The 22889-nt window shown below is 42.3% G+C and overlaps 1 non-coding gene across 1 annotated transcript; it reads right to left on the bottom strand.

The window, feature by feature from the left end:
* Window positions 1-6487: 6487 nt before the first annotated feature.
* Window positions 6488-6625, bottom strand: LOC126014813 (small nucleolar RNA SNORA51). The gene has a single exon (XR_007497802.1). It is a non-coding gene; the product is annotated as a small nucleolar RNA SNORA51 (small nucleolar RNA).
* Window positions 6626-22889: the final 16264 nt, after the last annotated feature.

Below are 22889 nucleotides of genomic sequence, written 5' to 3'. Positions count from 1 at the left end.
TTTCTGAGCTCGGTACCCCTTCTGCCAGCCTGTTGGCAGAAGCATATGATCATTCAGACCACTGGAATTGTCAATGACTCACTACAGGTCTCACTCAGCGAATACGTTTTGGCAAATCACTACATCTTTTTATCCCTCTCTTTCTCTCCCTCTCTTTCTCTCTTTCTCTCTTTTTCTTTCTGTCTTTCTGTCTTTCTTTCTTTCTTTCTTTCTTTCTTTCTTTCTTTCTTTCTTTCTTTCTTTCTTTCTTTCATCTTTCTTTCTTTCTTTCTTTCTTTCTTTCTTTCTTTCTTTCTTTCTTTCTTCTTCTTTCTTTCTTTCTTTCTTTTCTTTCTTTCTTTCTTTCTTTCTTTCTTTCTTTCTTTCTTTCTTTCTTTCTTTCTTTCTTTCTTTCTTTCTTTCTTTCTTTCTTTCTTTCTTTCTTTCTTTCTTTCTTTCTTTCTTTCTTTCTTTCTTTCTTTCTTTCTTTCTTTCTTTCTTTCTTTCTTTCTTTCTTTCTTTCTTTCTTTCTTTCTTTCTTTCTTTCTTTCTTTCTTTCTTTCTTTCTTTCTTTCTTTCTTTCTTTCTTCTTTCTTTCTTTCTTCTTTCTCTTTCTCTCTTCTTCCCTCTACTTCTTTTTTCCCATCTGTCCTTTACTCTTCATCCATTTAATCTATTGCACTGTATTTAATTATTCTTTTCTCTTCTCTCTTATCTTTTGTTTTCCCTTCCTTTCTCTCCTAAGCCATATCTTAACAAATTATTTATCTTTTCTTAACTCAGTCATATCTTAAGAGCTTAGACCCAGACTATGAGGGTCAATCTAAGAATAGAACACTAACATCTGTCTTTATGTGGGCATGAGTTTGTAGACAGTGGACTCCTTTTTGATTGCCAAACCTAAATTGCAAACAAGCCATGTTCAAGTTGTATATAGCCCCTCTTATATATTACCCCTCTTCCCCCCCCCTTTCAGAAATCCTTCTAGCATCTCATCTTCAAATCCTGACTCATTATCCTTCCTTATTTAACCTTCTTTATTAATAATTATAATAATAATCTTTATTAATAACCCTCCAGTTATTAGCCTAGTAAGGATCAACCTCCTGCTCCAATAAACCACAACCAAGCACCCAAATCAAAAGGACACCCTCGGGGCTGGAGAGATAGCATGAAGGTAGGGGCAGAGGCAGGTGGTAGGAGCAGGGGACAAAGTGACTGCTAAAGAGTAGTTTCCTTTGGAGTGAGGGTAAAAGGATGTTTTAAAAGTAGACTACAGGGGCAGGAGAGATAACACAGTGGCGTTTGCCTTGCAAGCAGCCTACCCAGGACCTAAGGTGGTTGGTTCAAATCCTGGCGTCCTATATGGTTCCCCATGCCTGCCAGGAGCTATTTCTGAGCAGATGGCCAGGAGTAAACCCCTGTGCACTGCAGGTTTGGCCCAAAAACCAAAAAAAAAAAAAAAAAAAAAGTAGACTACAGAAATAGTTGCAAGACTGAATATATTAAAAACACCATTGTAGGGCTGGACAGCTAAGCTGGAGGTAGAGCGTTTGCCTTGCATGCAGAAGAATGGTGATTCAAATCCTGGCATCTCATATGGCCTCCCGTGCCTGCCAGGAGTGGTTTCTGAGCATAGAACCAGGAGAAACCCCTGAGCGCTGCCGGGTGTGCCCAAAAAACAAAACAAAACAAAACAAAACAAAAAAGAAAAAAAGGAAGGACACACCACCAGCCCCACATCACATGTCTTGGCAAGAAATTACAACCAACCACCCCTGCTGATTCATGCTTCACAGCTCTTCTCACCTTCCTAATCATGGACTGTTGCATGCCACTGACTCAGTCCCAGAAGGACCCCAGTTCATGAACACTTCTCTCATGGTTACAATAATTTTGCAAACTCAACAAGACACGATGTGTGATGAAAAAATGCCCTGGACTCCACCCATCACAAGAACACCTGAAAAAACTCAATGGGGAAACCTATATTCCCTCTATGTGTTTAATACCTCTATAATAATACCTCCTAGTCTGTTTATTCCCCAAAAGTAAGTCAGCCTCATAAAAAGCATTTTTCTTTAATGCATTTTAAAAAATGTATTTTTATTTATTTTTTCTATTATATATCTATGTGGATATAGATATAATTTTTTTCCTTTTCTCTCTATCTCCAAACTCACCTGTTCTGGTTCTGCCTGGTATGAAAATCTACAAGAAAAGTCTTGCCTGGGATAAAAGTTCAGGTGAAAATCAGGGCACAAAGATTGTGCAGACTAATCATTCTTACCTCCAAATCCACCAGAAATATAATATGTCACCATATTCTTTTGCATAGGCACTCTAAATAAAGGGAAATATTATGCTCAAAAACAAGCTCTTATGTATTAGGGATAAGAACCCATATATTTTTTTAAAAATACAGGGTCCCCTCCCACTATAAGCATATGCATTATAGACCAACTTAGACTCCTCGTGATTGGACAGCAACCGTCCAATCCAGAACCCCAAATCCCAGACTTGGAACTGACACAGGTCCCAGCAACAGCACCAGGAACCAAACTCCTCTGGTGGAAACTCTGAATACCATCCCAGCACCAAGTTGCACCAATTTTAACATGAGATCCTGACATGAGGAAACAGCAACAACTTGAGCTAAGAGAGGGCTTGTCCCATCTTAGCATCTAACGATATGATGCAACCAGGAGACATGTCATCCTTTGCCCTAAGCAAAAACCTAAATCGCTATCTACAGAAGACCGACTTTGACAAATATGGACTGGACAGAACCTATCAAGAAACAATGAGGAAGTTCCTAGCCTAGGCCTTGGCCTAGGATTTGTACAAAAACCAAGATCTCTAATTCCAGAGGTCTAACTTTGACAACTGCAACTGAGCAGAACCTTCTGGAACTCTGCTGAAAGACTATATCCTAGACTCTGTCCTAGGTTCTGAATAAAACCAAGACCACTAATTACAGAAGACTGATTACAACAACAGTGATAGAACAGAACTCCTAGAACCATAATGAAAAACTTTCTTCTAGCCTTCACCCTATGATCTACGCAAATAACAAAATCTCCAGCTACAGAGGTGGGATGTCATCAACCACATCTGAGTGGAAAGTTTCCTGACACCATAAAAAAACCTTAGGGTGTGCAAATGAATGAGCATGGAGCCTTTAGTTGTTCCCATGGTAGTATGCTTCAAGAGAAGAAAAACCCTATATCTCTTAGGCCAATAGAATTCCCACAGTAATTTCCCCAATATTTACCGTGCCTATGCAAAAAACAGAAGAAGAAGAAGAAGAAGAAGAAGAAAGAAGAAGAAGAAGAAGAAGAAGAAGAAGAAGAAGAAGAAGAAGAGGAGGAGGAGGAGGAGGAGGAGGAGGAGGAGAAGAAGAAGAAGAAGAAGAAAAGAAGAGAAGAGAAGAGAAGAAGAAGAAGAGAAGAAGAAGAAAAGAGAGAAGAGGGCCCGGAGAGATAGCACAGTAGCGTTTGCCTTGCAAGCAGCCGATCCAGGACCAAAGGTGGTTGGTTCGAATCCCGGTGTCCCATATGGTTCCCCGTGCCTGCCAGGAGCTATTTTTGAGCAGACAGTCAGGAGTAACCCTTGAGCACCGCCGGGTGTGATCCAAAAAACAAAAAAACAAAAAAAAGAGAAGAAGAAGAAGAAGAAGAAGAAGAAGAAGAAGAAGAAGAAGAAGAAGAAGAAGAAGAAGAAGAAGAAGAAGAAAAAGAAGAAGAAGAAGAAGAAATACAACCTTTTTTTTTTTGGTTTTTTTTTTGGGCCACACCCAGTGACGCTCAGGGGGTTACTCCTGGCTATGCGCTCAGAAGTCACTCCTGGCTTGGGGGGACCATATGGGACACCGGGGGATCGAACCACGGTCCGTCCTAGGCTTAGCGCAGGCAAGGCAGGCACCTTACCTCTAGCGCCACCGCCCGCCCCCCCCCCCTTTTTTTTTTTAAGAAGTTGCTTGTCTGGCTTCTTTTTTATTTTCCTTTTCCATAGCTGATGGTTTTGGTTTTCGGTTTATTCTGAGTTTATTCTTTTTGTAATCTTGTTGGTACTCTCTGTTGTTTTTTGTTTCTGTTTTGTTTTGTTTTTACTACCTTTTTCTTTCTTTTCCCTTCCTTTTTCTAAATGGATATTTATAACACCTAGATGGACTCCTCCTAGTTTTTCTCTTTTTGGTTTGCCTTTTTTTTTCTTTTCTTCTTCCCCCAATGGTACCAAGGTCAGACAGTCGAATGTTTATTTGGTGGAAGTAAAAACTGATCAAGCATGAATACTAAATCCAAAGTCAACAACAACAGAATCAATACCCAATCTACAACAAGCTGTACAAGGGGGGAACAGTTGCATTAGCATTATGGGGGTAAAGGAGGAAGATGTGGGTTGCATGCTGGGAACAGAGGGTGGAGGGAGGGACAAGACTTGTGGTGCGAAATGCCCCTCATTCATTGTCACTATGTGCCTCAAATATTACTGTGAGGAGAATTGTAATTCACTTCGACCACAATAAAAATTTAAAAAAAATAAGAGAGTAATTTTTTTTTGGTTTGTTTTTGGGTCACATCCGGGCAGAGCTCAGGGGTTACTCTGACTCCACACTCAGAAATCACTCCTGGCAGGCTCGGCTGGGACCATATGGGATGCCGGGGATTCTAACCAATGCCTTCTGCATGCAAGGCAAATGCCTTACCTCCACACTATCTCTCCGGCCCCAAGAAGAGTAATTTCTGAGTGCAGAGCCAAGAGTAAGCTACTGAGCAATCACCAGGTGAACTTCTCCCAAGTTCCTTCCAAAATAATAAAAAAGGGGGTGGCTGGAGATGTGGCACAAGCGGTAAGGTGTCTGCCTTGCCTACACTAGCCTAGAATAGACTGTGGTTCCAATTCTTGGCGTCCCATATGGTCCCCCAGCCAGGAGTGATTTCTGAGCGCATAGCCAGGATTAAACCCTGAGTGTCACAGGGTGTGGCCCAGGCCCCCAAAACCAAAAACCAAACAAACCAAAATAATAATAATAAAAACCAGGGCTGGAGAGATAGCATGAAGGTAAGGCTTTTGCTTGCATGCAAAAGGACTGTGGTTCGAATCTCAGCATCCCATATGGTCCCCTGAGCCTGTCAGGAGCGAATTTCTGAGCATAAAGTCAGGAGTCACCATCTGAGCGCTACTGGGTGTGACCCAAAAGCAAAACAAACAAAAAACCCACAACACCACCACTATTAGAAATTGTATACAGTCTTGTATGTGTGGTATAGAGGAGGAAAATGACTGAAAGTTTTGTTTTCATAATAAACAAGTCTTGCTTTTTTGGGGGAAAAGATGCCTTTTCTGTGAGTCAAGATTTGTTCAGATAGTATTTTTTTCTGCGGATGGATAGATAAAGAGCTCAGCAGAGTTGTTTTGTGGGTCTTTCATGGGCTCTGCGTAATCAGAATAGAAAATGAGAAGCTGCATTGATTAGTGAAGCTTAGGATTTGCTGAATCTTGGAAGAAATTCTTATATTACAGAAAGTTCTGATGAGTGTTATAACTGACTGAAAAAATTAAGGAAAAGAAAGTGTCTTTTGGGGAGGGGGGGGAGTTTGGGTCACACCCAGCTGTGCTCGGGGTTCCTCCTGGCTCTACACTCAGAAATTGCTCCTGGCAGGCTTGGGGGACCATATGGGATACGGGATTCAAACCACCCGACCTTCTGCATCAAGGCAAATGCATTACCCTCCATGCTATCTCTCTTGGCCCAGGAAAGTGCCTCTTAAATGAGCAAATAGCAATGGAACATTCATGTCTCTGTCTCTGTTGCCAAGATTTGGGATGTTTAATGGTTTACTGAAGCTCCCTCATTTCCTGTCCTGCTCAGTGGCTTTTATTTCCCTTCATAAAGAGGAGTTTGGGGTTTCCTTGAATATTAGAGCTCTCACTGTCACCTTCTGAAATCTGTCCATCACAAAAGAAGAGTAGATATCCTTGTAGTGTTTTTGTTTTTGTTTGTTTGTCCCCCCCCTCCAATACTGTTTTAGTTTGTTTTTCAGTCACACCCAGCAAGGCTTGGGGGTCTACACCTGGATTTGTGCTCAGAAATTGCCTCCTGGAAGGCTTGGGGGACCATATGGGATGCTGGAGACTGAACCACAGTCCATCCCTGGGTCAGCAGTGTGCAAGTCAAATGCCCCTACCACTGCGTTATCAATCTGGTCTCTCCCTTGTCAGATTCTTGTTTTTTTTTTTTTTTATTTTGTTTGTTTGTTTTTTTTTTTTTTTTTTTTTTTTTTGGTTCTTGGGTCACTCCCTGTAGTTCTCAAGGTTACTCCTGGCCTCTACACTCTGAAATTGATCTTGGCAGGCTTGGGGACTATATAGGATGTCGAGATACGAACCACTGTCCTTCTGCATGCAAGGTCAATGCCCCTACCTCCAATGCTATCTGTCCAGGCCCCTCCCTTGTAGATTTTTTTTCTGAATTAAGAGATTTTTATTTTTATTTATTATTAATTTTTGTCCCCCCCATTTACAATACAGACCCAAGGCAAAGGGCCTGGTTTGAGGTGTATCTGGGGAGCATTTACTGTACCCTCCTCTTTCTATACAGTCAGTGTAAATAACACAGGCCTGTGGTAAGCATTGGGAGGCCCTCCCTTGTAGATTTTTAAGATACTTAACATCTATTACCTCTTTGTATGGCTAGTATCAAATGTTATTTTATTTAACTCAAGCTTGAAAAAGTGGATTTACTAAAATCTCTCTCCCTCTCTCTTCCTTTCTGGCTTGGTCTATGTCCATAGAATGTATTAGCAGAGCTGAAAGAAACATGATTTGTATATGTTGCCAGAACTGTCTAATACAAGTGTATCAGAGAGGGTTTCTGGCGGCAGGTGTTTGAATTTATATTACTAGCATTATTGTATTTTATTTTTATTTATATTTACTTTAAAGGTTTTTTTTAAAAAAAATTTTTTTAGCACAGTGGTTTACAATAGTGTGCCATGATCAGGGTGCATAGAAGCAGACTTTCAATCACCCAGCACCACAATGTCTTCTTCCTCTCATCATTGCTTTCTAGGTTCTCTGTAAGGACAACCCTAACTCTGTTTCTCTGCTCTGGTAAGCTCCACTTTTATAGACTAGTCAGTTTGGTAGACTTTTAGGGAAGTATGAGGAAGCCACCCATGTCTGCTTAAAGTGCTTAACAAATTGGCCTGCATACCATTCGGGACAAGCTAGTCTTATTTATTTATAAATGATATGTACTTTTTGGCGTTTTGTTTAATTTTGGGGCCCCCAAGCCAAATCAAACAAATAAAATCACCTGCAGTGCTCAGGGATAACTCTCTGATTCCTGCTCAGAGCTTACTCTTGCTTTGGTTTAAGGGCACTACTATCTGTAGAGGTACAGTGAATGTTGGCCAACATGGCCACCTGCTGCTTGTACCTTCTTATTTTGTGATGGGGCAGAGACTCTTGAAGTTTTAGGACTCATGGGCCATTCTTGGCCAACTGTCCTGTTGGTTATTACACAGGACATGAGGCTATGATGCTTCCTGGCCTTTCCAGTGCTGAGGATACCAGTCACTGGTGGTGCTGGAAGTCTCCAAGACTCTACTCGTTAAGCCACTCGGGACTCTATATTGTGCTGAGAATCTGAACCTGGGATTGGGTAGATGCTAGGCCTGCTCCTTAACTTCTTGTATCATCTCCTTGGTCCTCTGATTCATACTTTTTGTTAATTTAAAAATTAAAGTTTTTTAAGCACACTTGGCTAATGTTTAGGAATCAATCACTCCAGATAGGGAGGGGATTGAGGGGATCATATGTCTGAACCCAGGTCATTGAACCCAGGTTCCAACTGCACAAAAGGTATGCACATGGCATGCTGTACTAGCTCTCCAACCCTATACTTTTTTTTTGGGGGGGGGTCACACCTGGCAGTGCTCAGGGTCACGCCTGCGTTCTACACTCAGAAATCGCTCATGGCAGGCTCGGGGGACCCATATGGGAAGCCTGGATTCTGAAACCACCATCCTTTTGCATGCAAGGCAAAGGTCCCACCTCCATGTTATCTCTCGGCCCCAGCCCTATACATTTTTATTATGCATAACGTAGTTAAATTTCAGGACTAGAAAAACCCTAACATTTTACATATATAATATATACTTTCTTTTTTTTTTTTTCGGTTCTTTGGGCCCACACCCGTGACGCTCAGGGGTTACTCCTGGCTATGTGCTCAGAAGGTTGCTCCTGGCTTGGGGGACCATATGGGACACCAGGGGATCGAACCGCGGTCCGTCCAAGGCCTAGCGCAGGCAAAGGCAGGCACCCTTACCTCTTGCGCCACCACCCGGCCCACATTTACATATATTTTAACAATTGTCACATGTAAATTGAGAAAAGGGTCTGGGTGGGTGATATGATAATTCCAAGGAGAGACATGGGCTGTAAGCTCAAGATCATGAATTCAACCTTAGCTACTCTTGGTCCCCAGAACACTACCAGGCATCGGTCCTAAAGTTCCCCTAGCACCCCTGGACCTCAGCAGCACCATATTGCTGGATTTCTGACTCTTAATACTTAAACTGTTTGGCCCATTGTACAAGCTGAGTAGCATAGGAAGAGATCCAGGAGCACTGCCTGGGAGAGATTCCCCCCCTCCACAAAAAGAGCTTTCAGGGCGGCGAGAAAGCATGGAGGTAGGGGCTTTGCCTTGCATGCAGAAGAACGATGGTTAAAGTCCGGGCATTCACTATGGTCCCCGAGACTGCCAGGAGTGATATTCTGAGCATAGAGCCAAGAAGTAACCCCTGAACACTGCCGGGTGTTGACCCAAAAACAAAACAAACCAACACCAAACAAACAATAAGAGCATTCAAAATGGCCAAGGGATTTTCAGGGTGTTCCCCCATCTCACTCATAAAGAAGAAAACAGTAACAAAAGCAAATTCATCCAGAAAAACAAAAAGCACAAGAGAAGTAGGATATCTGGGAACCCCAAAAATCATTCCTTTTGTTTATCTTCATTCCTAGGTGTCCTTTCTTTTCCTACCCCTTTGCAGATGTCTGCAACTGCTGGGGTTCAGACCCCAGCTTGCAGGGCCTGGGGATGTAGTGGTTGTGCTTGTGGTGTCCTGAGGTTGTACTTGTTGTGAAACACAATGTGAGCTCTCTGAGGTGGCTTGTTGACTAGCAACGAGACTTCTGAACCTTCTGCAAGCAGGTACGCCTTCCTGCAAAAAATCACCACACAATAACCTGTTTTAGAAAACCATGTCACTTTCATGACACCCCCTCCCAAGTAAAACAAAGAGGAAAAAAAAAAAACCCACACGCATCATTCATCCAACAAATGTGCTTTGTTAATACAACCAGCCCAACAATCCTCTCTCAATCCAAGAGGTGAAAGAGGGGTCACTGGAAATCGAGCTTCTCCTGGCACTGGCTTAGGGCAAGGGTGCCAGTTATTCCCATCTTTCTAGTCAATCGTTTGAAAACTTGTCAAACTTCATGTGACATGTCATTCACCCCCTGCAAATCCTCTCTCCCCCCCTCCCTCCCTCCTTCCCTCCTTCCCTCCACCTCCCCCTTACCTCTCTCTCCACCTTCTCCTCCTTCTTCCACCACCGCTTCCCTCACCTTTTCTCTTCCTTCCTCTTCTCTCTCTCTCCTCTCTTCTCTTCTCTCTCTCTCTCTCTCTCTCCTCTCTCTCTCTCTCTCTCTCTCTCTCTCGTTTTTTGGGTTACACCCCAGTGACACTCAGGGTAACTCCTGGTTCTGCACCTCAGAAATCGACCCCTGGCAGGCTCAGGGGACCATATGTGACGCTGGACATCGAACCCAAGGACCAGTCCTGGAACCAGTCTTGGGTCCAACTGGTCCCTGGGACCAGCTCTGGCCAAGGCAAACACACTATCTCTGTGCTAGCACTTCAGCCCCTGCAAATCATTGTCTTAAGCTCTCAAGAAAAGAAAAGCTGTTTATCATTTGGTTGAGCTTAGGGGAAATAAGGCTGGCTTTGAAACCCTGCAGAATTCTTTTCCCTTCCTGAAAGGAACACACTGATAAACGAGGAGACCTCTTGCAAAATCAGACTACACTAAAAAAACAATCTGTTTAAAAACAAAACAAATCAAAAACCCACAAAACAGATCGAACTCTGTGTTCCCTCATAATGAAGAAACTGTGAGAGGTTACATAACAACCCAATGACAATCAAGTGGGCCTTGTGAGTTCATAAATTAGCCATGAATGTCAATGCATTTGCTTCCCTGAATCAGAAACCTAATTTGTCTAGATTAGAAGTGTTTGAAAAGCAAGGCCTCAGATAACATAAAACAGGAGCCCAAAGGAAATCAGCATTTCTCCTCCTGCTATCTAACCAGGCTTTCTTTGATTGTGAGGTTTACCCAGTGAGGCGGGACCCTGGATCCGCCCTCCTCTTCCACATCTCGCCTTTCACTCTTCTTCTTTTGTTTCCCCTGTAGCTACGCAATGGGCCTCTAGAGCAACTCTTTTAAAAGACTCGGCTTAGAATTCATTACTCTACGCATAGCTTCCATATTCCTCCCTGTTCTCAGGTCTGATTATGCTGCTATAAACTCTCTGGCTCAGGCTCTCTATCTATTCTCATCCTCCCTGTACTAAGATTCCTTCTACTGATTCTCTTGCTCTAGTTCTTGCTCCATCTCACCAAACAAAGCGATCACTTTTTCTTTACTTTGTTGCTGGTTTTCCCTTTTCCAAATGGAAATAGACAAATGATAATAAGTTTGTGAAGGATAGAGTGTTGGTTCTGATATCTCTTCAACTATGACTATCCCTGAAACAACCCCATCATGCCACGTAATTGTACTTTCTTTTTGTGTATGTGGAGGATAGTTAAGATGAACAAGTTTTATTTTACTGCAGTTTATTTTAATGCAGTTTCTCCCTCAACTGCCTTGGACCCTGCTAAAGTGCTAACATCACAGATAAAGGTAAACCTAAGGATCTGAGCACGTTAGGCTATGATATTTAATTTTGCAGAATTTCTCTGGCTTTGTTTATTTTTTACTTTTAACTTTTGGCCATTGGGGGCACTCCTGGTGGTCTCAGGGTTTTCCTCCTAGCACTGCACTCAGGAATCACTCCTAGCAAAGGTTCAGGAAGCATTTGCAAGTGCCAGGGATTCAAACTGGGGGTCAGCTTCATACAAGACAAGCACCTTACCCCCTCGTGCATATCTCTGTTTTGATTTTGCTTTTTTTGGGGGGAGAGGCACAGCGGTGGCACTCGGTTTACTCCTGCCTCTGCACTCAGAAATCTGCTCCTGGCAAGGCCTGGGGAACCATATGGGATGCCGGGAATCGAACCGGGATCTGTCTTGGGCTTAGGCCATATGCAAAGACAAATGCCCTTTTGTTTCTGGTATTGCTTTGGCCCCTGGTTTGTTATATTTATTTATTTAAGTTTCTTTTTTCTTCTCTCGTGAGTAGATGCCTGTGATAATAGATTCATTTCTAAAACCCAGAAAACCAAAAACTTCAGTCACTTTATTAAAACATCTCAAAGCTCAAACAGTGATGATATTGAGTTTCTTCCCAAGTACCCAGTGGCCTGAGAAGAGTAGCATCCTCCTCAATATGCTTGTCCTAATAATGATCACATCTGTTGTTTTACTTAAGCCTGCCCATGGTTCTCAAAACATTCCAATATTCTTTTATCAAAATATTTTACTTAGCAATTATTTTTTAAACTACCAAATAACATGCCTTAGTTAAAACTTAGCAAGAACAATGACTGTTGATGAAAATGCAAGCTCCTACCACATTTGACTGCTAACATCCCAAACGGTCAGTGTACCGTATACTTCAAAGCCAAATTAGCATTTGGGGGACATGGATGGCTTCTGGAAACTGAGGCCTCCTGGGGTGTGATACGAGGACCCTTTCTTGAAAATGAAAGCAAGACTTCTTGAAAAGCTGGAATAGGGCCCGGAGAGATAGCCAAGCGGCGTTTGCCTTGCAAGCAGCCCAATCAGGACCAAAGGTGGTTGGTTCGAATCCCGGTGTCCCCATATGGTCCCCCAGTGCCTGCCAGCAGCTATTTCTGAGCAGACAGCCAGGAGTAACCCCTGAGCGACGCGGTGTGTGACCCAAAAACCAAAAAAAAAAAAAAAAAAAAAAAAAAGAAAAGGCTGGGAATAAAGGAAAAAAGCTGGTAATTCCTTGCAATTCAGAATCCCTCAGAGGGATCATTGCAGCCTGCTTTGTGTTCAGTTACTAAACGCACTGGGGATGCGGTGTGAATAACACCAATGCCTTTATAATTGGATTCCCAGGTCTGCAGAGATAGTATAGAGGGGAGGATGCTTGTCTTGTATGTACCACACCTGGGCCTAGGGCTGGGATTCTCCATGTACCATATAAGTTCTGTAAGGTATCCTCTCCCCCCAACTTTCTTGTTATATCCCATTTGAATGATCAGAACTGTCCCTCACACCTGGAATGGGCAGGTAGAGGAGGCTGCCTGGGGGGGAGAGAGGGGATAAGGAGAGTTAGAGTCGGCAAAGGGTCAGTCAGCAAGGAAGCCTGAAGAGCAGCTGAAAGGAGACAGCTGCAAAGAGAGCTGGAAAAGCGAGCAGAGAAAGTGGCTAACTTGGAAATTTAGCATAGAAGCATGTGAGAAAATGTACATGGCAGTTAGAGCCGTGAAATAAAGCTGGCTGATTCCTGGAAACTTCATCTGACAACTTTGTGAATTTTTTCTACCATCAGACCCGCTAGGCCGTAGGGGCTTTGGAGCTTGGCTGAGCAAGAAAGGCCCTCAACCTCACCACACAACTCTAGGACACATTAACTTAAATATAACACACATGGTTCCTGATACCTACTGGGACTGATCCCTGAATACAGAGCCAGGGGGTAAGCCTTGAACACAGCCAGGGTACAGCTCACATTAAAAAAAATTTTTTTTCTTTACTCTTCCCACAAAAAGAATTGGACTCTCACAGTGGATGTTGGATAAGGCCATTTATCTATTGTATTCAAATGGTGTGTTGTGTGTGTGTGTGTGTGTGTGTGTGTGGCGGGAGGAGAAGATGGAGCAAGGGCACACCTGGCTGTGCTCAGGACTGTGCTCAGGGATCACTCCTGGCAGTACTTAGGACCTGTGTGGGGGTACTGGGGATTGAATCAGGATTGGTTATATGCAAGGCAAGTGCCTTATCTGCTATAACTATCACTCTGGCCCTCCAAATGTATTTTTAACATATAGAGAAAGGCATGACACAGTATAAAAGGAGATTTTTTTCAAAGGGAAAAAAGGACTAGATTCTCCCTGCTCCCCCACCATAAATTTCTTCCTGAAAGCCTTTCTGCAAGTGCTTCTCCTGGCTGCATGGATATAGATTCTTTTTCTATTATCTGCAAAGCTTTTATCCTTCAGCTACATATATATGACCACTAGAGAAGCTCATGGCAAAATCTCCCAGCCCTGTGGAACTAGAAGTCATGAGTTTGGATCTCTGGTGCTACCTACATGCAGCAAATAGTAGGGTTCTATCTATGATGTTTTGGTACCTCTACCCTGGCACCCCCCAATTAAGGGTTCAATATCTGGCATTGCCAGGTGTGTGTGTATAGCAACTAAAGTGTGTGATCCCAGCAAGTACTACTAGATACAGATTCTATGTGTGTGTGTGTGTGTGTGTGTGTGTGTGTGTGTGTGTGTGTGTGTTCTTATGGTGCAATAGGGACATTACAGGGATCCTATGTGAACTACAGCTTCAATGTGCTTGAGTAAAACACCCCTAATTGAAGGAGTTCAACCCCAGGCCAATTTGTGGGTATGTACCACAGATGCTTGTGTGATATATCCCCTGTCATCACAATGCCCACCAAGGGGAGGAGGAAATCATGTTTAGAAATGTGTCCCTCTTTACAGAAAACAGCTTTCCCCATATTGCATTTCGTCATCTGCTCTGGTTTGTTGGCTCTTATAAAGCACAGGAGAACAGGGTGTGACAGGGAAGGGCCAGGGCTTGTTGTTGATATATCGAATAGACATAAAGTTTGTAAGACTTTCCTCGGAAAGAAACCATCTTTTCTCAGGACCCAGAGTGACAGTACAGTAGGTGTAGCATTTGCCCTTCCAAACGAGCTGGCCCAGGTTTGACCCCTGAACTCCATATGGTTCTCTGAGCACTGCCAAGAGTGATCCCTGAGGTTCAGAGCCAGCAGTAAGCCCCTGACTACTGCCTGGTGTGAACCCAAACCCTTCTTCCCCCCATAAAAAGAGTGGCTGGAGCCATAGTACAGTGGGCAGGATTGTTTGCCTTGCATGCAGCCAACCTGAGTTCTAATCCCAGGCATCCCATATGGTCCCCCCCCAAGTACTCGCCTGAAAATAATTCCTGACAGCCAGGAGCTAAGAGTAAGCCTGGAGCATGGCTGGGGCTTGGCTCAAAACAAACAAAAACAGGGGCCGTGTGGTGGCCGCTGAGGTAAGGTGCCTGCCTTGCCTGCCTCTAGCCTTGGACGGACCGCGGTTCGATCCCCAGTGTCCCATATGCGTCCCCCAAAGCCCAGGAGCAAACTTCTGAGCACATAGCCAGGAGCAACTCCTGAGCGTTACTGGGTGTGGCCCAAAAACCAAAAAAACAAAAACAAAACCAAAACAAAAACAAACAAAAACAAAACAGAACAACAAAAATGTCTTTTCTCCTTGAAAATAAAAACCTAATCAGATAGGGGGGCAGTGGAGAGCTCAGATCAAAGGGCAATTTCAGGTCTTTGGCCTGAGAGATGAGATTCTTTACCCTCCCCAGAAGACTGACTGATTAATCAATAAAATGGAATATATGGGAATGGTGGCCTTCTCGGGAAGAATCTCACAGTGCCCATGCCTCTCTCTGATGCCTTGGTTCCCCTATGCAGAAAGTGGCAGACCCATGTGAGATCATTTTCCCTTTTGGAAGAGGATTTTTCTGTCCACCTGAGTTTTATCTACTGTTGTATATGAAATATTTTCCGTAAGATTATTCTTTGCCTGTTGTCCAACCTTGGACCTTCCAGCGTGGAGGCCGTTGTTGAGAGCCCGAATAAATAGTTTTGGGAGCGAGGTGTTCAGGGTCCTTTTGCCAGAGTAGGCTGGCTCACCCCATGTGTTTTGGAGCTAGCAGCAGGCTGACAAAGGGACTCTCTTCGCCCCAGCCTTTTACCCCTTAAAACCCTCCTGTCTGTGTGGATTATTTGCTGCAGATAAATATTACCCAAGATCTCTTTCCCAAAAAGGGTCAAGGGGATGGGAATCAATTTTTCATTCTGGGAGCTCTTTGCGGATACACAAAACAACCAATAAAGGAGTAGTAAATGGAACCTACAAATGGGTGGGTAACAATCTACTCCTCTCTACCATTGAGGGGTCACACTTGGTTGGTGATGAGGGTTTAATTTCTGGCTCAGGCAAGGATGGGGTGAGATGGGCTGGTGATTTTCCTAGTTCACTAAGGGCAGAGGTCATTTTATACTCTATGGTGAATCAATGTGTGTGGGTCAAGTATGTGCAACCCAAGCTAACCTGAGTGGCAGTGGCTTATTTTAAAATTCTTGTCTCTGTGAATGATTTTTGTGTTTTTTTTTAACTCTTTATTTTTATTGGGTTTAGTATTTAAACTGCTGACCATGGTTTCTCATGTACCTGCCACAATCACAAAAACAATCGGAAAATGGCAGGAATGGTGACACTTCCATTGGCTTAATCTCATATGTTTCCAACAGTTTTTGTTTTTCAGGTCACAAATTTTCCCCAATCTGGGAAGTGGCAAGAGGTGTTCAAGGGTATACCCAATAGTGTTTCACAGGGACTATATTTTTGGCTCAGGATCACTCTGACAATGATCAGGAGACCATATGTCCAGGGATCCTCAAACTATAGCCCATGGACCACATTCTGAGATCCTTTATCCAGCCTGAAGGATTGTTTTTGCTGTCATTATGTGTCCCTGTTTTAGCAGCTGACTTCGTCCCCTGGGCGCACAGTGTGCATGGGATTGTGCGCCTCACTCTCAGACTTCCCTTCCTCCTCTGTCTCTCCAATTCCTCCTCTCAGTCCTCAGGCCAGGGGACTCAAACTACAGCTCGCCAAAAAGTAGGCCCCATAGATCCCATTGAAATACTGGCAAGTTTGTTGATTTAAACTTTTACTTGATCTTCTTTTTAAATATTGTTTTTTTTTACTTCAAAATAAGATATGTGCATAGGAAGTATGCATAGGAATTTGTTCATAGTTTTCTTTCTTTTTTAGTAATTTCTTTATTTAAGCACCATGTATTCAAACAAGTTGGATTTTAGTCATAAAAGGAACACCCCCGCTTCACCAGTGCAACTTTCTCTCCAATAATGTCCCCCATTTCCCTCCTTCCCCATCCCCCTGCTTGTCTTCGGGACAGGGCATTCTGTGGGTGGATGTTGTATCCTTACGTTACTGTTTCCTTGAGTGCAGAAGCTTACTTAGATTAATGTTAGTACCATTTGTTTTATCTCTTCTTCCACTTATTTGGACAGTGGTGCTTCCTTCTTGAAGGTTCCTTTAGTCTCAATGTTATGGAGTGTTTTGCCTATATTTTCTTTTATATACCTTATGGTTCTGGGTCTGATATCAAGGTCTTTAATCCATTTGAATTTGACCTTTGTGCATGGCATTAAATAGAGGTCTGAGTTCTCTTTTTTGCATGTGGCTGACCAGTTACCCCAACACCACTTATTGAAGAGGCTTTCCTTGCTTTATTTTAAATTTCTTGCCCCTTTATCAAAGGTTAATCAATTGTATGTCTGGGAGTCATTCTCTGAATACTCAAGTCTATTCCTTTGATTTGAGGGTCTGTTTTTATTCCAATACCATGCTGTTTTAATGACTATTGATTTTTAATACAATTTGAACTTGGGGAAAGTGATGCCTTGCATCTTTGTTTTCCTAAAGGTTGCTTTAGCTATTTATGGGAGTTTATTGTTACAAATAACTTGCAGGAGTTTTTGATTCACTTCTTTGAAGAATATCATGAGTATCCTTAGAGGGATTGCATTAAATTTGTGCAATGCTTTGGGGAGTATTGCCATTTTATGTATTTATTTGTTTACTTATTTGGGCCACACCTGGTGATGCTCAGAGGTTACTCCTGGCTATGCACTCAGAAATTGCTCCTGACTTAGGACCATATGGGACACTGGGGATTGAACCCAGGTTCATCCTGGGATCTGCTGCATGCAAGGCAAACACCCTACTACTGTGCTATTGCTTCGGTCCCTGTATTGCCATATTAATGATTTTAATCATCCCAACACATGAGCAGGGTTTATGTCTCCATTTACTTGTGTCCTCTTTTATTTCTTGAAGTAATTTTTTTGTAATTTTCTTTATATAAGTCCTTCATCTTTTTAGTCAAATTGACTCCAAGGTATTTAAGTTTCTGGGATTTTTTTAAAAGTCTATTTTTTCTTTATCATTATTTGTGTATAAGAAGGTCATTGATTTTTTTGCATATTAGTTTTATAGCCTGTCACTTTGCTATATAAATCTATTGTTTCTAGAAGTTTTTGATAGAGTATTTAGGGTTTTCTAAATAAAAGCATCATGTCATCTGCAAACAGTGAGAACTTGGACTTTTTCTTTACTATCTGGACTGCCACTTGATTATTTTTCCTTGCCTAATTGCTATGGCAAGTAATTCCTGTACTATTTTAATAGAGTGGCAAGAGGGGGGGCAGACTTATCTTGTGCCAGATTTTTTTTTTTTTTTTTGGGTTTTTGGGCCACACCGGCAGTGCTCAGGGAGTTACTCCTGGCTGTCTGCTCAGAAATAGCTCCTGGCAGGCACGGGGGACCATATGGGACAACCGGGATTCAAACCAACCACCTTTGGTCCTGGGATAGGGCTGCCTTGCAAGGCAAACGTGCCTGTGCTATCTCTCCGGGCCCTCTTGTGCCAGATTTTAGGAGAAAAGGCTTTCAGTTGATCTCATTAAGTATATTTGCCATGGGGCTTGTGGGTAAATGGCCTTGACTCATATTTGAAAAGTTCCTTTCATTCTGTTTTATTGAGAGTTTTAAGATAAATAATAAATTGAACATTTTTCAAATGATTCCCTCTGCTTCTACTGATATGATCATATTTTTTAATGTTTCCTTTTGTTGATATGGCATATTACATTCATTGAGTTGTGTATTTTTTTAAATCACCCACGAGTTGTGTATGTTAAACTATCCTCGATCCCATCTCTAGAAATGAACTTAGTTGGTCATGGTAATTGATCTTCTTTATAAAGTGTTGGAATCCTATTGTGCTAGGATTTTGTTGAGGATCTTTGCATCTGTGCTCATCAGGGATATTGGTCTTGAAGTTCTCTTTGTTGTGGCATCTCTGTCTGCTTTTGTTATCAGGGTCGATTTTAGCCTTATTTTTTTGTCACACCCCTGAAGATGTTCAAGGGTTAGTTACTCCTGCCATGTACTCAGAAATCACTCCTAGCTTAGGGGACCATATGAGATGCCGAGGTCCATCCTGGATCATCTGCATACAAGGGCAAATGGTCATACCAATGTGCCTGTTGCTCTGGCCCCGTTTAGCTTCTTGATAACTAGTTGAGAGTGTTTTTCTTTCTTCAATTTCCTAGAAGAGCACTGAAAAGGATTGGTAGTAGGCCCTCTTAAAAGGTTTGAAAGAATTTGTTAGCAAATCCATCTGAACCTGGGGCTTTTGTTTTGGAAGACTTTTGATAAACCATTTTAATATTTCCTCAATGTGATGGGTCTTTTCAGATATGCTTGATCATTACTTTTCTTTTTGTTAGTTTTTGGGCCCACCAACCCCTGGGTGACACTTGGGGTTGCTCTCATCACTATGTTCAGAAATTACTCAGAAAATTTCCTGGAAGGGCTCAGGGTACCATATGGAATGCCAGGGATCAAACCCGGATTGGCTGAGTGCAAGGCACCCCACCCAGTCTGGCTGGGTGAAGTACTCTTGGTGAAACATTCATTACATTGAGTTTTGTTACTATTGTCACCACTGTGCTATTGCTCCAACCTCCCTTTTCATTTTTAATTCAGTTTATTAGTTATTTTTTGCCTCTCTCTCCCTTTCTTTGTGAGTTTTGCTAGTGGTTTAGCGATACTGATTATTTTTCTTTTTCTTTTTTCTTTTTTTTTTTGGTTTTGGGCCACACCCAGCGGGGCTCAGGAGTTACTCCTGGCTGTCTGCTCAGAAATAGCTCCTGGCAGGCACGGGGGATCATATGGGACACCAGGATTCGAACCAACCACCTTAGGTCCTGGATCGGCTGCTTGCAAGGCCAACACCGCTGTGCTATCTCTCCGGGCCCAGTTATTGCTTTCATTGATCTTTTGGATTGTTTTTTGGATTTCCAATTCATTGATTTCTGCTCTAAGCTTTATTATTTTCTTCCACCTGTCTATTTTTGGTTCATTTTGTTGATCACTTTCCAATCTTATAAGCTGAGTTTATTAAGTTGTTTATACAGGCCCTTTATTCCTTCCTGATGAGTACTTGCAGAGCTATACATTTTCCTCTTAATGGGGTCGGAAAGATAGCATGAAAGTAGAGCGTTTGCTTTGCATGCAGAAGGATGGTGATTTGAATCCCAGCATCCCATATGGTTCCCCAAGCCTGCCCCATGAGAGATTTCTCTGAGTGTAAAGCCAGGAGTAACCCCAAAAAAACCACCAAACATCTCCACTAAAACAAACAAACATTTTCCACCTTAGTAATGCTTTTGCTCGTTTCTCACAAATTCTGATATAATTTGTGTCTTTACATTTGTTTTCAGGGATCTCTTGATTCCTCTTTGTTTTACATCTCTGACCCACTGGTTGTTCAGACTTAGCTGTTTAATTTCTAGGTGTTTAAGGTTTTCCCTCTGTGTCTAGTTTGTAATTCACTTCTAATTTTCGTTCATTATAATCTGAGAAGGTAATTTGTTATAATGTATATTTTTTTAATTTTATAGAGGTATGTTTTATGAGCCAGTCTGTGGGTCTATCTTGGAGAATGACCCATTATGTATTAGAGAAAAATGTGTATAGTTTTCTGGGGATAGAGAGCCCCATCTACTAAGCCACTTTCTTCCATTTCTCCTTTCAGAAGCAATATATTCTTGTTAGCCTTTTAGGCTTAGTGGGATCTAGAAAGAGGTGATAGGGTGATATTGAAATATCTCAGTATTATTGTGTTACTATTTCTTTCTTTCTTTAATTTTGTCAGCAATTATTTTAAATATTTTTGGTCCCTTTGTGGGTGTGCAAATGTTTAGGAATGTGATTTTTTTTTGTTGCATAAATCCTTTGATTATTAGGAAATGTCCATCTCTGTCCTTTATAACCCTTTTAAAGTCTAAAGTCTGTGTCATTTTTTTTTTTTTTTGGTTTTTGGGCCACACCCAGCAGTGCTCAGGGGTTACTCCTGGCTGTCTGCTCAGAAATAGCTCCTGGCAGGCACGGGGGACCATATGGGACACAGGGATTCGAACCAACCACCTTTGGTCCTGGATCGGCTGCTTGCAAGGCAAACACCACTGTGCTATCTCTCCGGGCCCAAGTCTGTGTCATTTGATGGCCACTCCAGCCTTTCTAAGGGAGCTTTTTGTGTGGATCATTGTTCTCCAACCTTTGACTTTGAGTAGTTTTTGTTTTGACTATTCATATGTGTTTCTTGTAGGCAGAAAAACATTGGAATCAGCTTTTTGATCTGTTTTGCCATCCTGTGTTTCTTAACTGGTGCATTTAGTCCATTAAGGTTGAGAGAGATAATTGTCATGGGATTTATTAGTGTCATTTTTTTTTTGGTAAGAGTTTGGTGTGGGGCTGGGAAGGTGGCACTAGAGGTAAGGTGCCTGCCCTGCAAGCGCTAGCGTAGGACAGACCACGGTTCGATTCCCTGGCATCCCATATGGTCTCCCCAAACCAGGGGCGATTTCTGAGCGCATAGCCAGGAGTAACCCCTGAGCGTCAAATGGGTGTGGCCCAAAAACTAAAAAAAAAAAAAAAAAAAAAAGAAAAGTTTGGTGTGTCTATTGGTCTGTCTTGTCTTAAAATAGAGCTTTTTGTGGGGCCAGCGAGGTAGCGCTAGAGGTAAGGTGTCTGCCTTGCAAGTGCTAGCCAAGGAAGGACCACGGTTCGATCCCCCGGCGTCCCATATGGTCCCCCCAAACCAGGGGCAACTTCTGAGTGCTTAGCCAGGAGTAACCCCTAAGCATCAAATGGGTGTGGCCCGAAAAACCAAAAAAAAAAAAAAAAAAAGACCTTTTTGTTTGTCTTTTTTTTCCTAGTTATTTTTTTTTTATTTATTTTTTTTTTTTGGTTTTTGGCCCACACCCGGTGACGCTCAGGGGTTACTCCTGGCTATGCGCTCAGAAGTCGCTCCTGGCTTGGGGGACCATATGGGACGCTGGGGGATCGAACCGCGGTCGGTCTCCTAGGCTAGCGCAGGTAAGGCAGGCACCTTACCTCGAGTGCCACCGCCTGGCCCCTTTCCTAGTTATTTTTTTATTAAATATATTTTTATTTATTTATTTTTTTTTGGTTTTTGGGCCACACCCTGTGACGCTCAGGGGTTACTCCTGGCTATGTGCTCAGAAGTTGCTCCTGGCTTCTTGGGGGACCATATGGGACGCCGGGGGATCGAACCGCGGTCCGTCCTAGGCTAGCGCAGGCAAGGCAGGCACCTTACCTCCGCTCACCGCCCCCCCTAAATATATTTTTATTTAAGTAACATGATCATATTTGGGTTACAGTCATAACCAGAACACCCCCTTCACCAGTGCAACATTACCCCCTACCCCTTCCCATCTTCTGCCTGTTTGTTTGTCTTTTTAAGGCTGGTTTTTAAGTCTGTAAAGTTTCTGAGCTGTTGTTTATTTGTGAAGATATGTATACTTCCTTCAAACCTGAATATAAATCTGGCTGGGTAAAGTACTCTTGGTGAAACATTTATTTCATTGAGCTTTGTCACTATAGCCCACTACTGCCTTTGGACCTTGAGGATTTCTTGTGACAAATCTGCTGTAAATCTTAAGGATGATCCTTTAAATGTTATTTCCATTTTTTGAACCTACTGCTTTCTGTATTCTATCCCTATCTTTGGGATTTGTCATTGTGACTAGGATGTATCCTGGGTACTTTCCTTTGGATCTCTTTCTGCTGGTATTCTTCAGGCATGAAGAATTTTTGCATGCATCATTCTTTCACTCTGAGAGTTTCTCTACAATGATGTCCTTGACTGTTGATACTTCATGGGGATTCTCTTTCTGGGTCTCTGGAACTTCAATGATTCTCATGTTGTTTCTGTTCAGTTTATCAAAGACTTCTTTTTCATCTGTTCACATATTTTGAGGATTTTTTTTCCATTGCTTGACTGTTTAAGAATGTTTTTCAACCTCTTCTGTGTATGGAGTTGTTATGCACTCATCTTCCAGCTCACTAATTCTCTCCTCAGTTGCGGTTACTCTGTTGGAGACGTTTTTCAGGGAGCTTTCCATTTTGACTACCAAGTTTTAAGTCATGTTTTTTTCAATTTGAAGTTTTCTCATTTCTACTTGATTCTATTTGTGTTTCATTCAGCTCATTCCATACTTGATTTGAGATCTAAGAGCATCCTCTGTGTTTCTTCTCTAAAGTCTTTACTTTATCTGAGAGGTTAAATAGGTGATTTGTACTTTTCAGAGCTACCATCTTCATTCTCTAAGCATAGTAGAGGCCTGCATTGTTTTCCCATTGTCATTATTGTAGTGTAGTGTTTTCTACATGTCATCCTGGGGTTCATTAACTAAAGTGTATGGCCATGGGTGCTTCTCTGGCTCTGTCCTTGATGGAGGGTGTCACTTATGTGGCCTGTTTATAGTTTTGTTTAAATTATA

This window comes from Suncus etruscus, chromosome 7, assembly GCF_024139225.1.
Source record: "Suncus etruscus isolate mSunEtr1 chromosome 7, mSunEtr1.pri.cur, whole genome shotgun sequence".
In the NCBI taxonomy this organism is placed as follows: domain Eukaryota; kingdom Metazoa; phylum Chordata; class Mammalia; order Eulipotyphla; family Soricidae; genus Suncus; species Suncus etruscus.
Note: the sequence above shows the minus strand (reverse complement) of the source record. Positions and strands in the feature narration are given on the sequence as shown.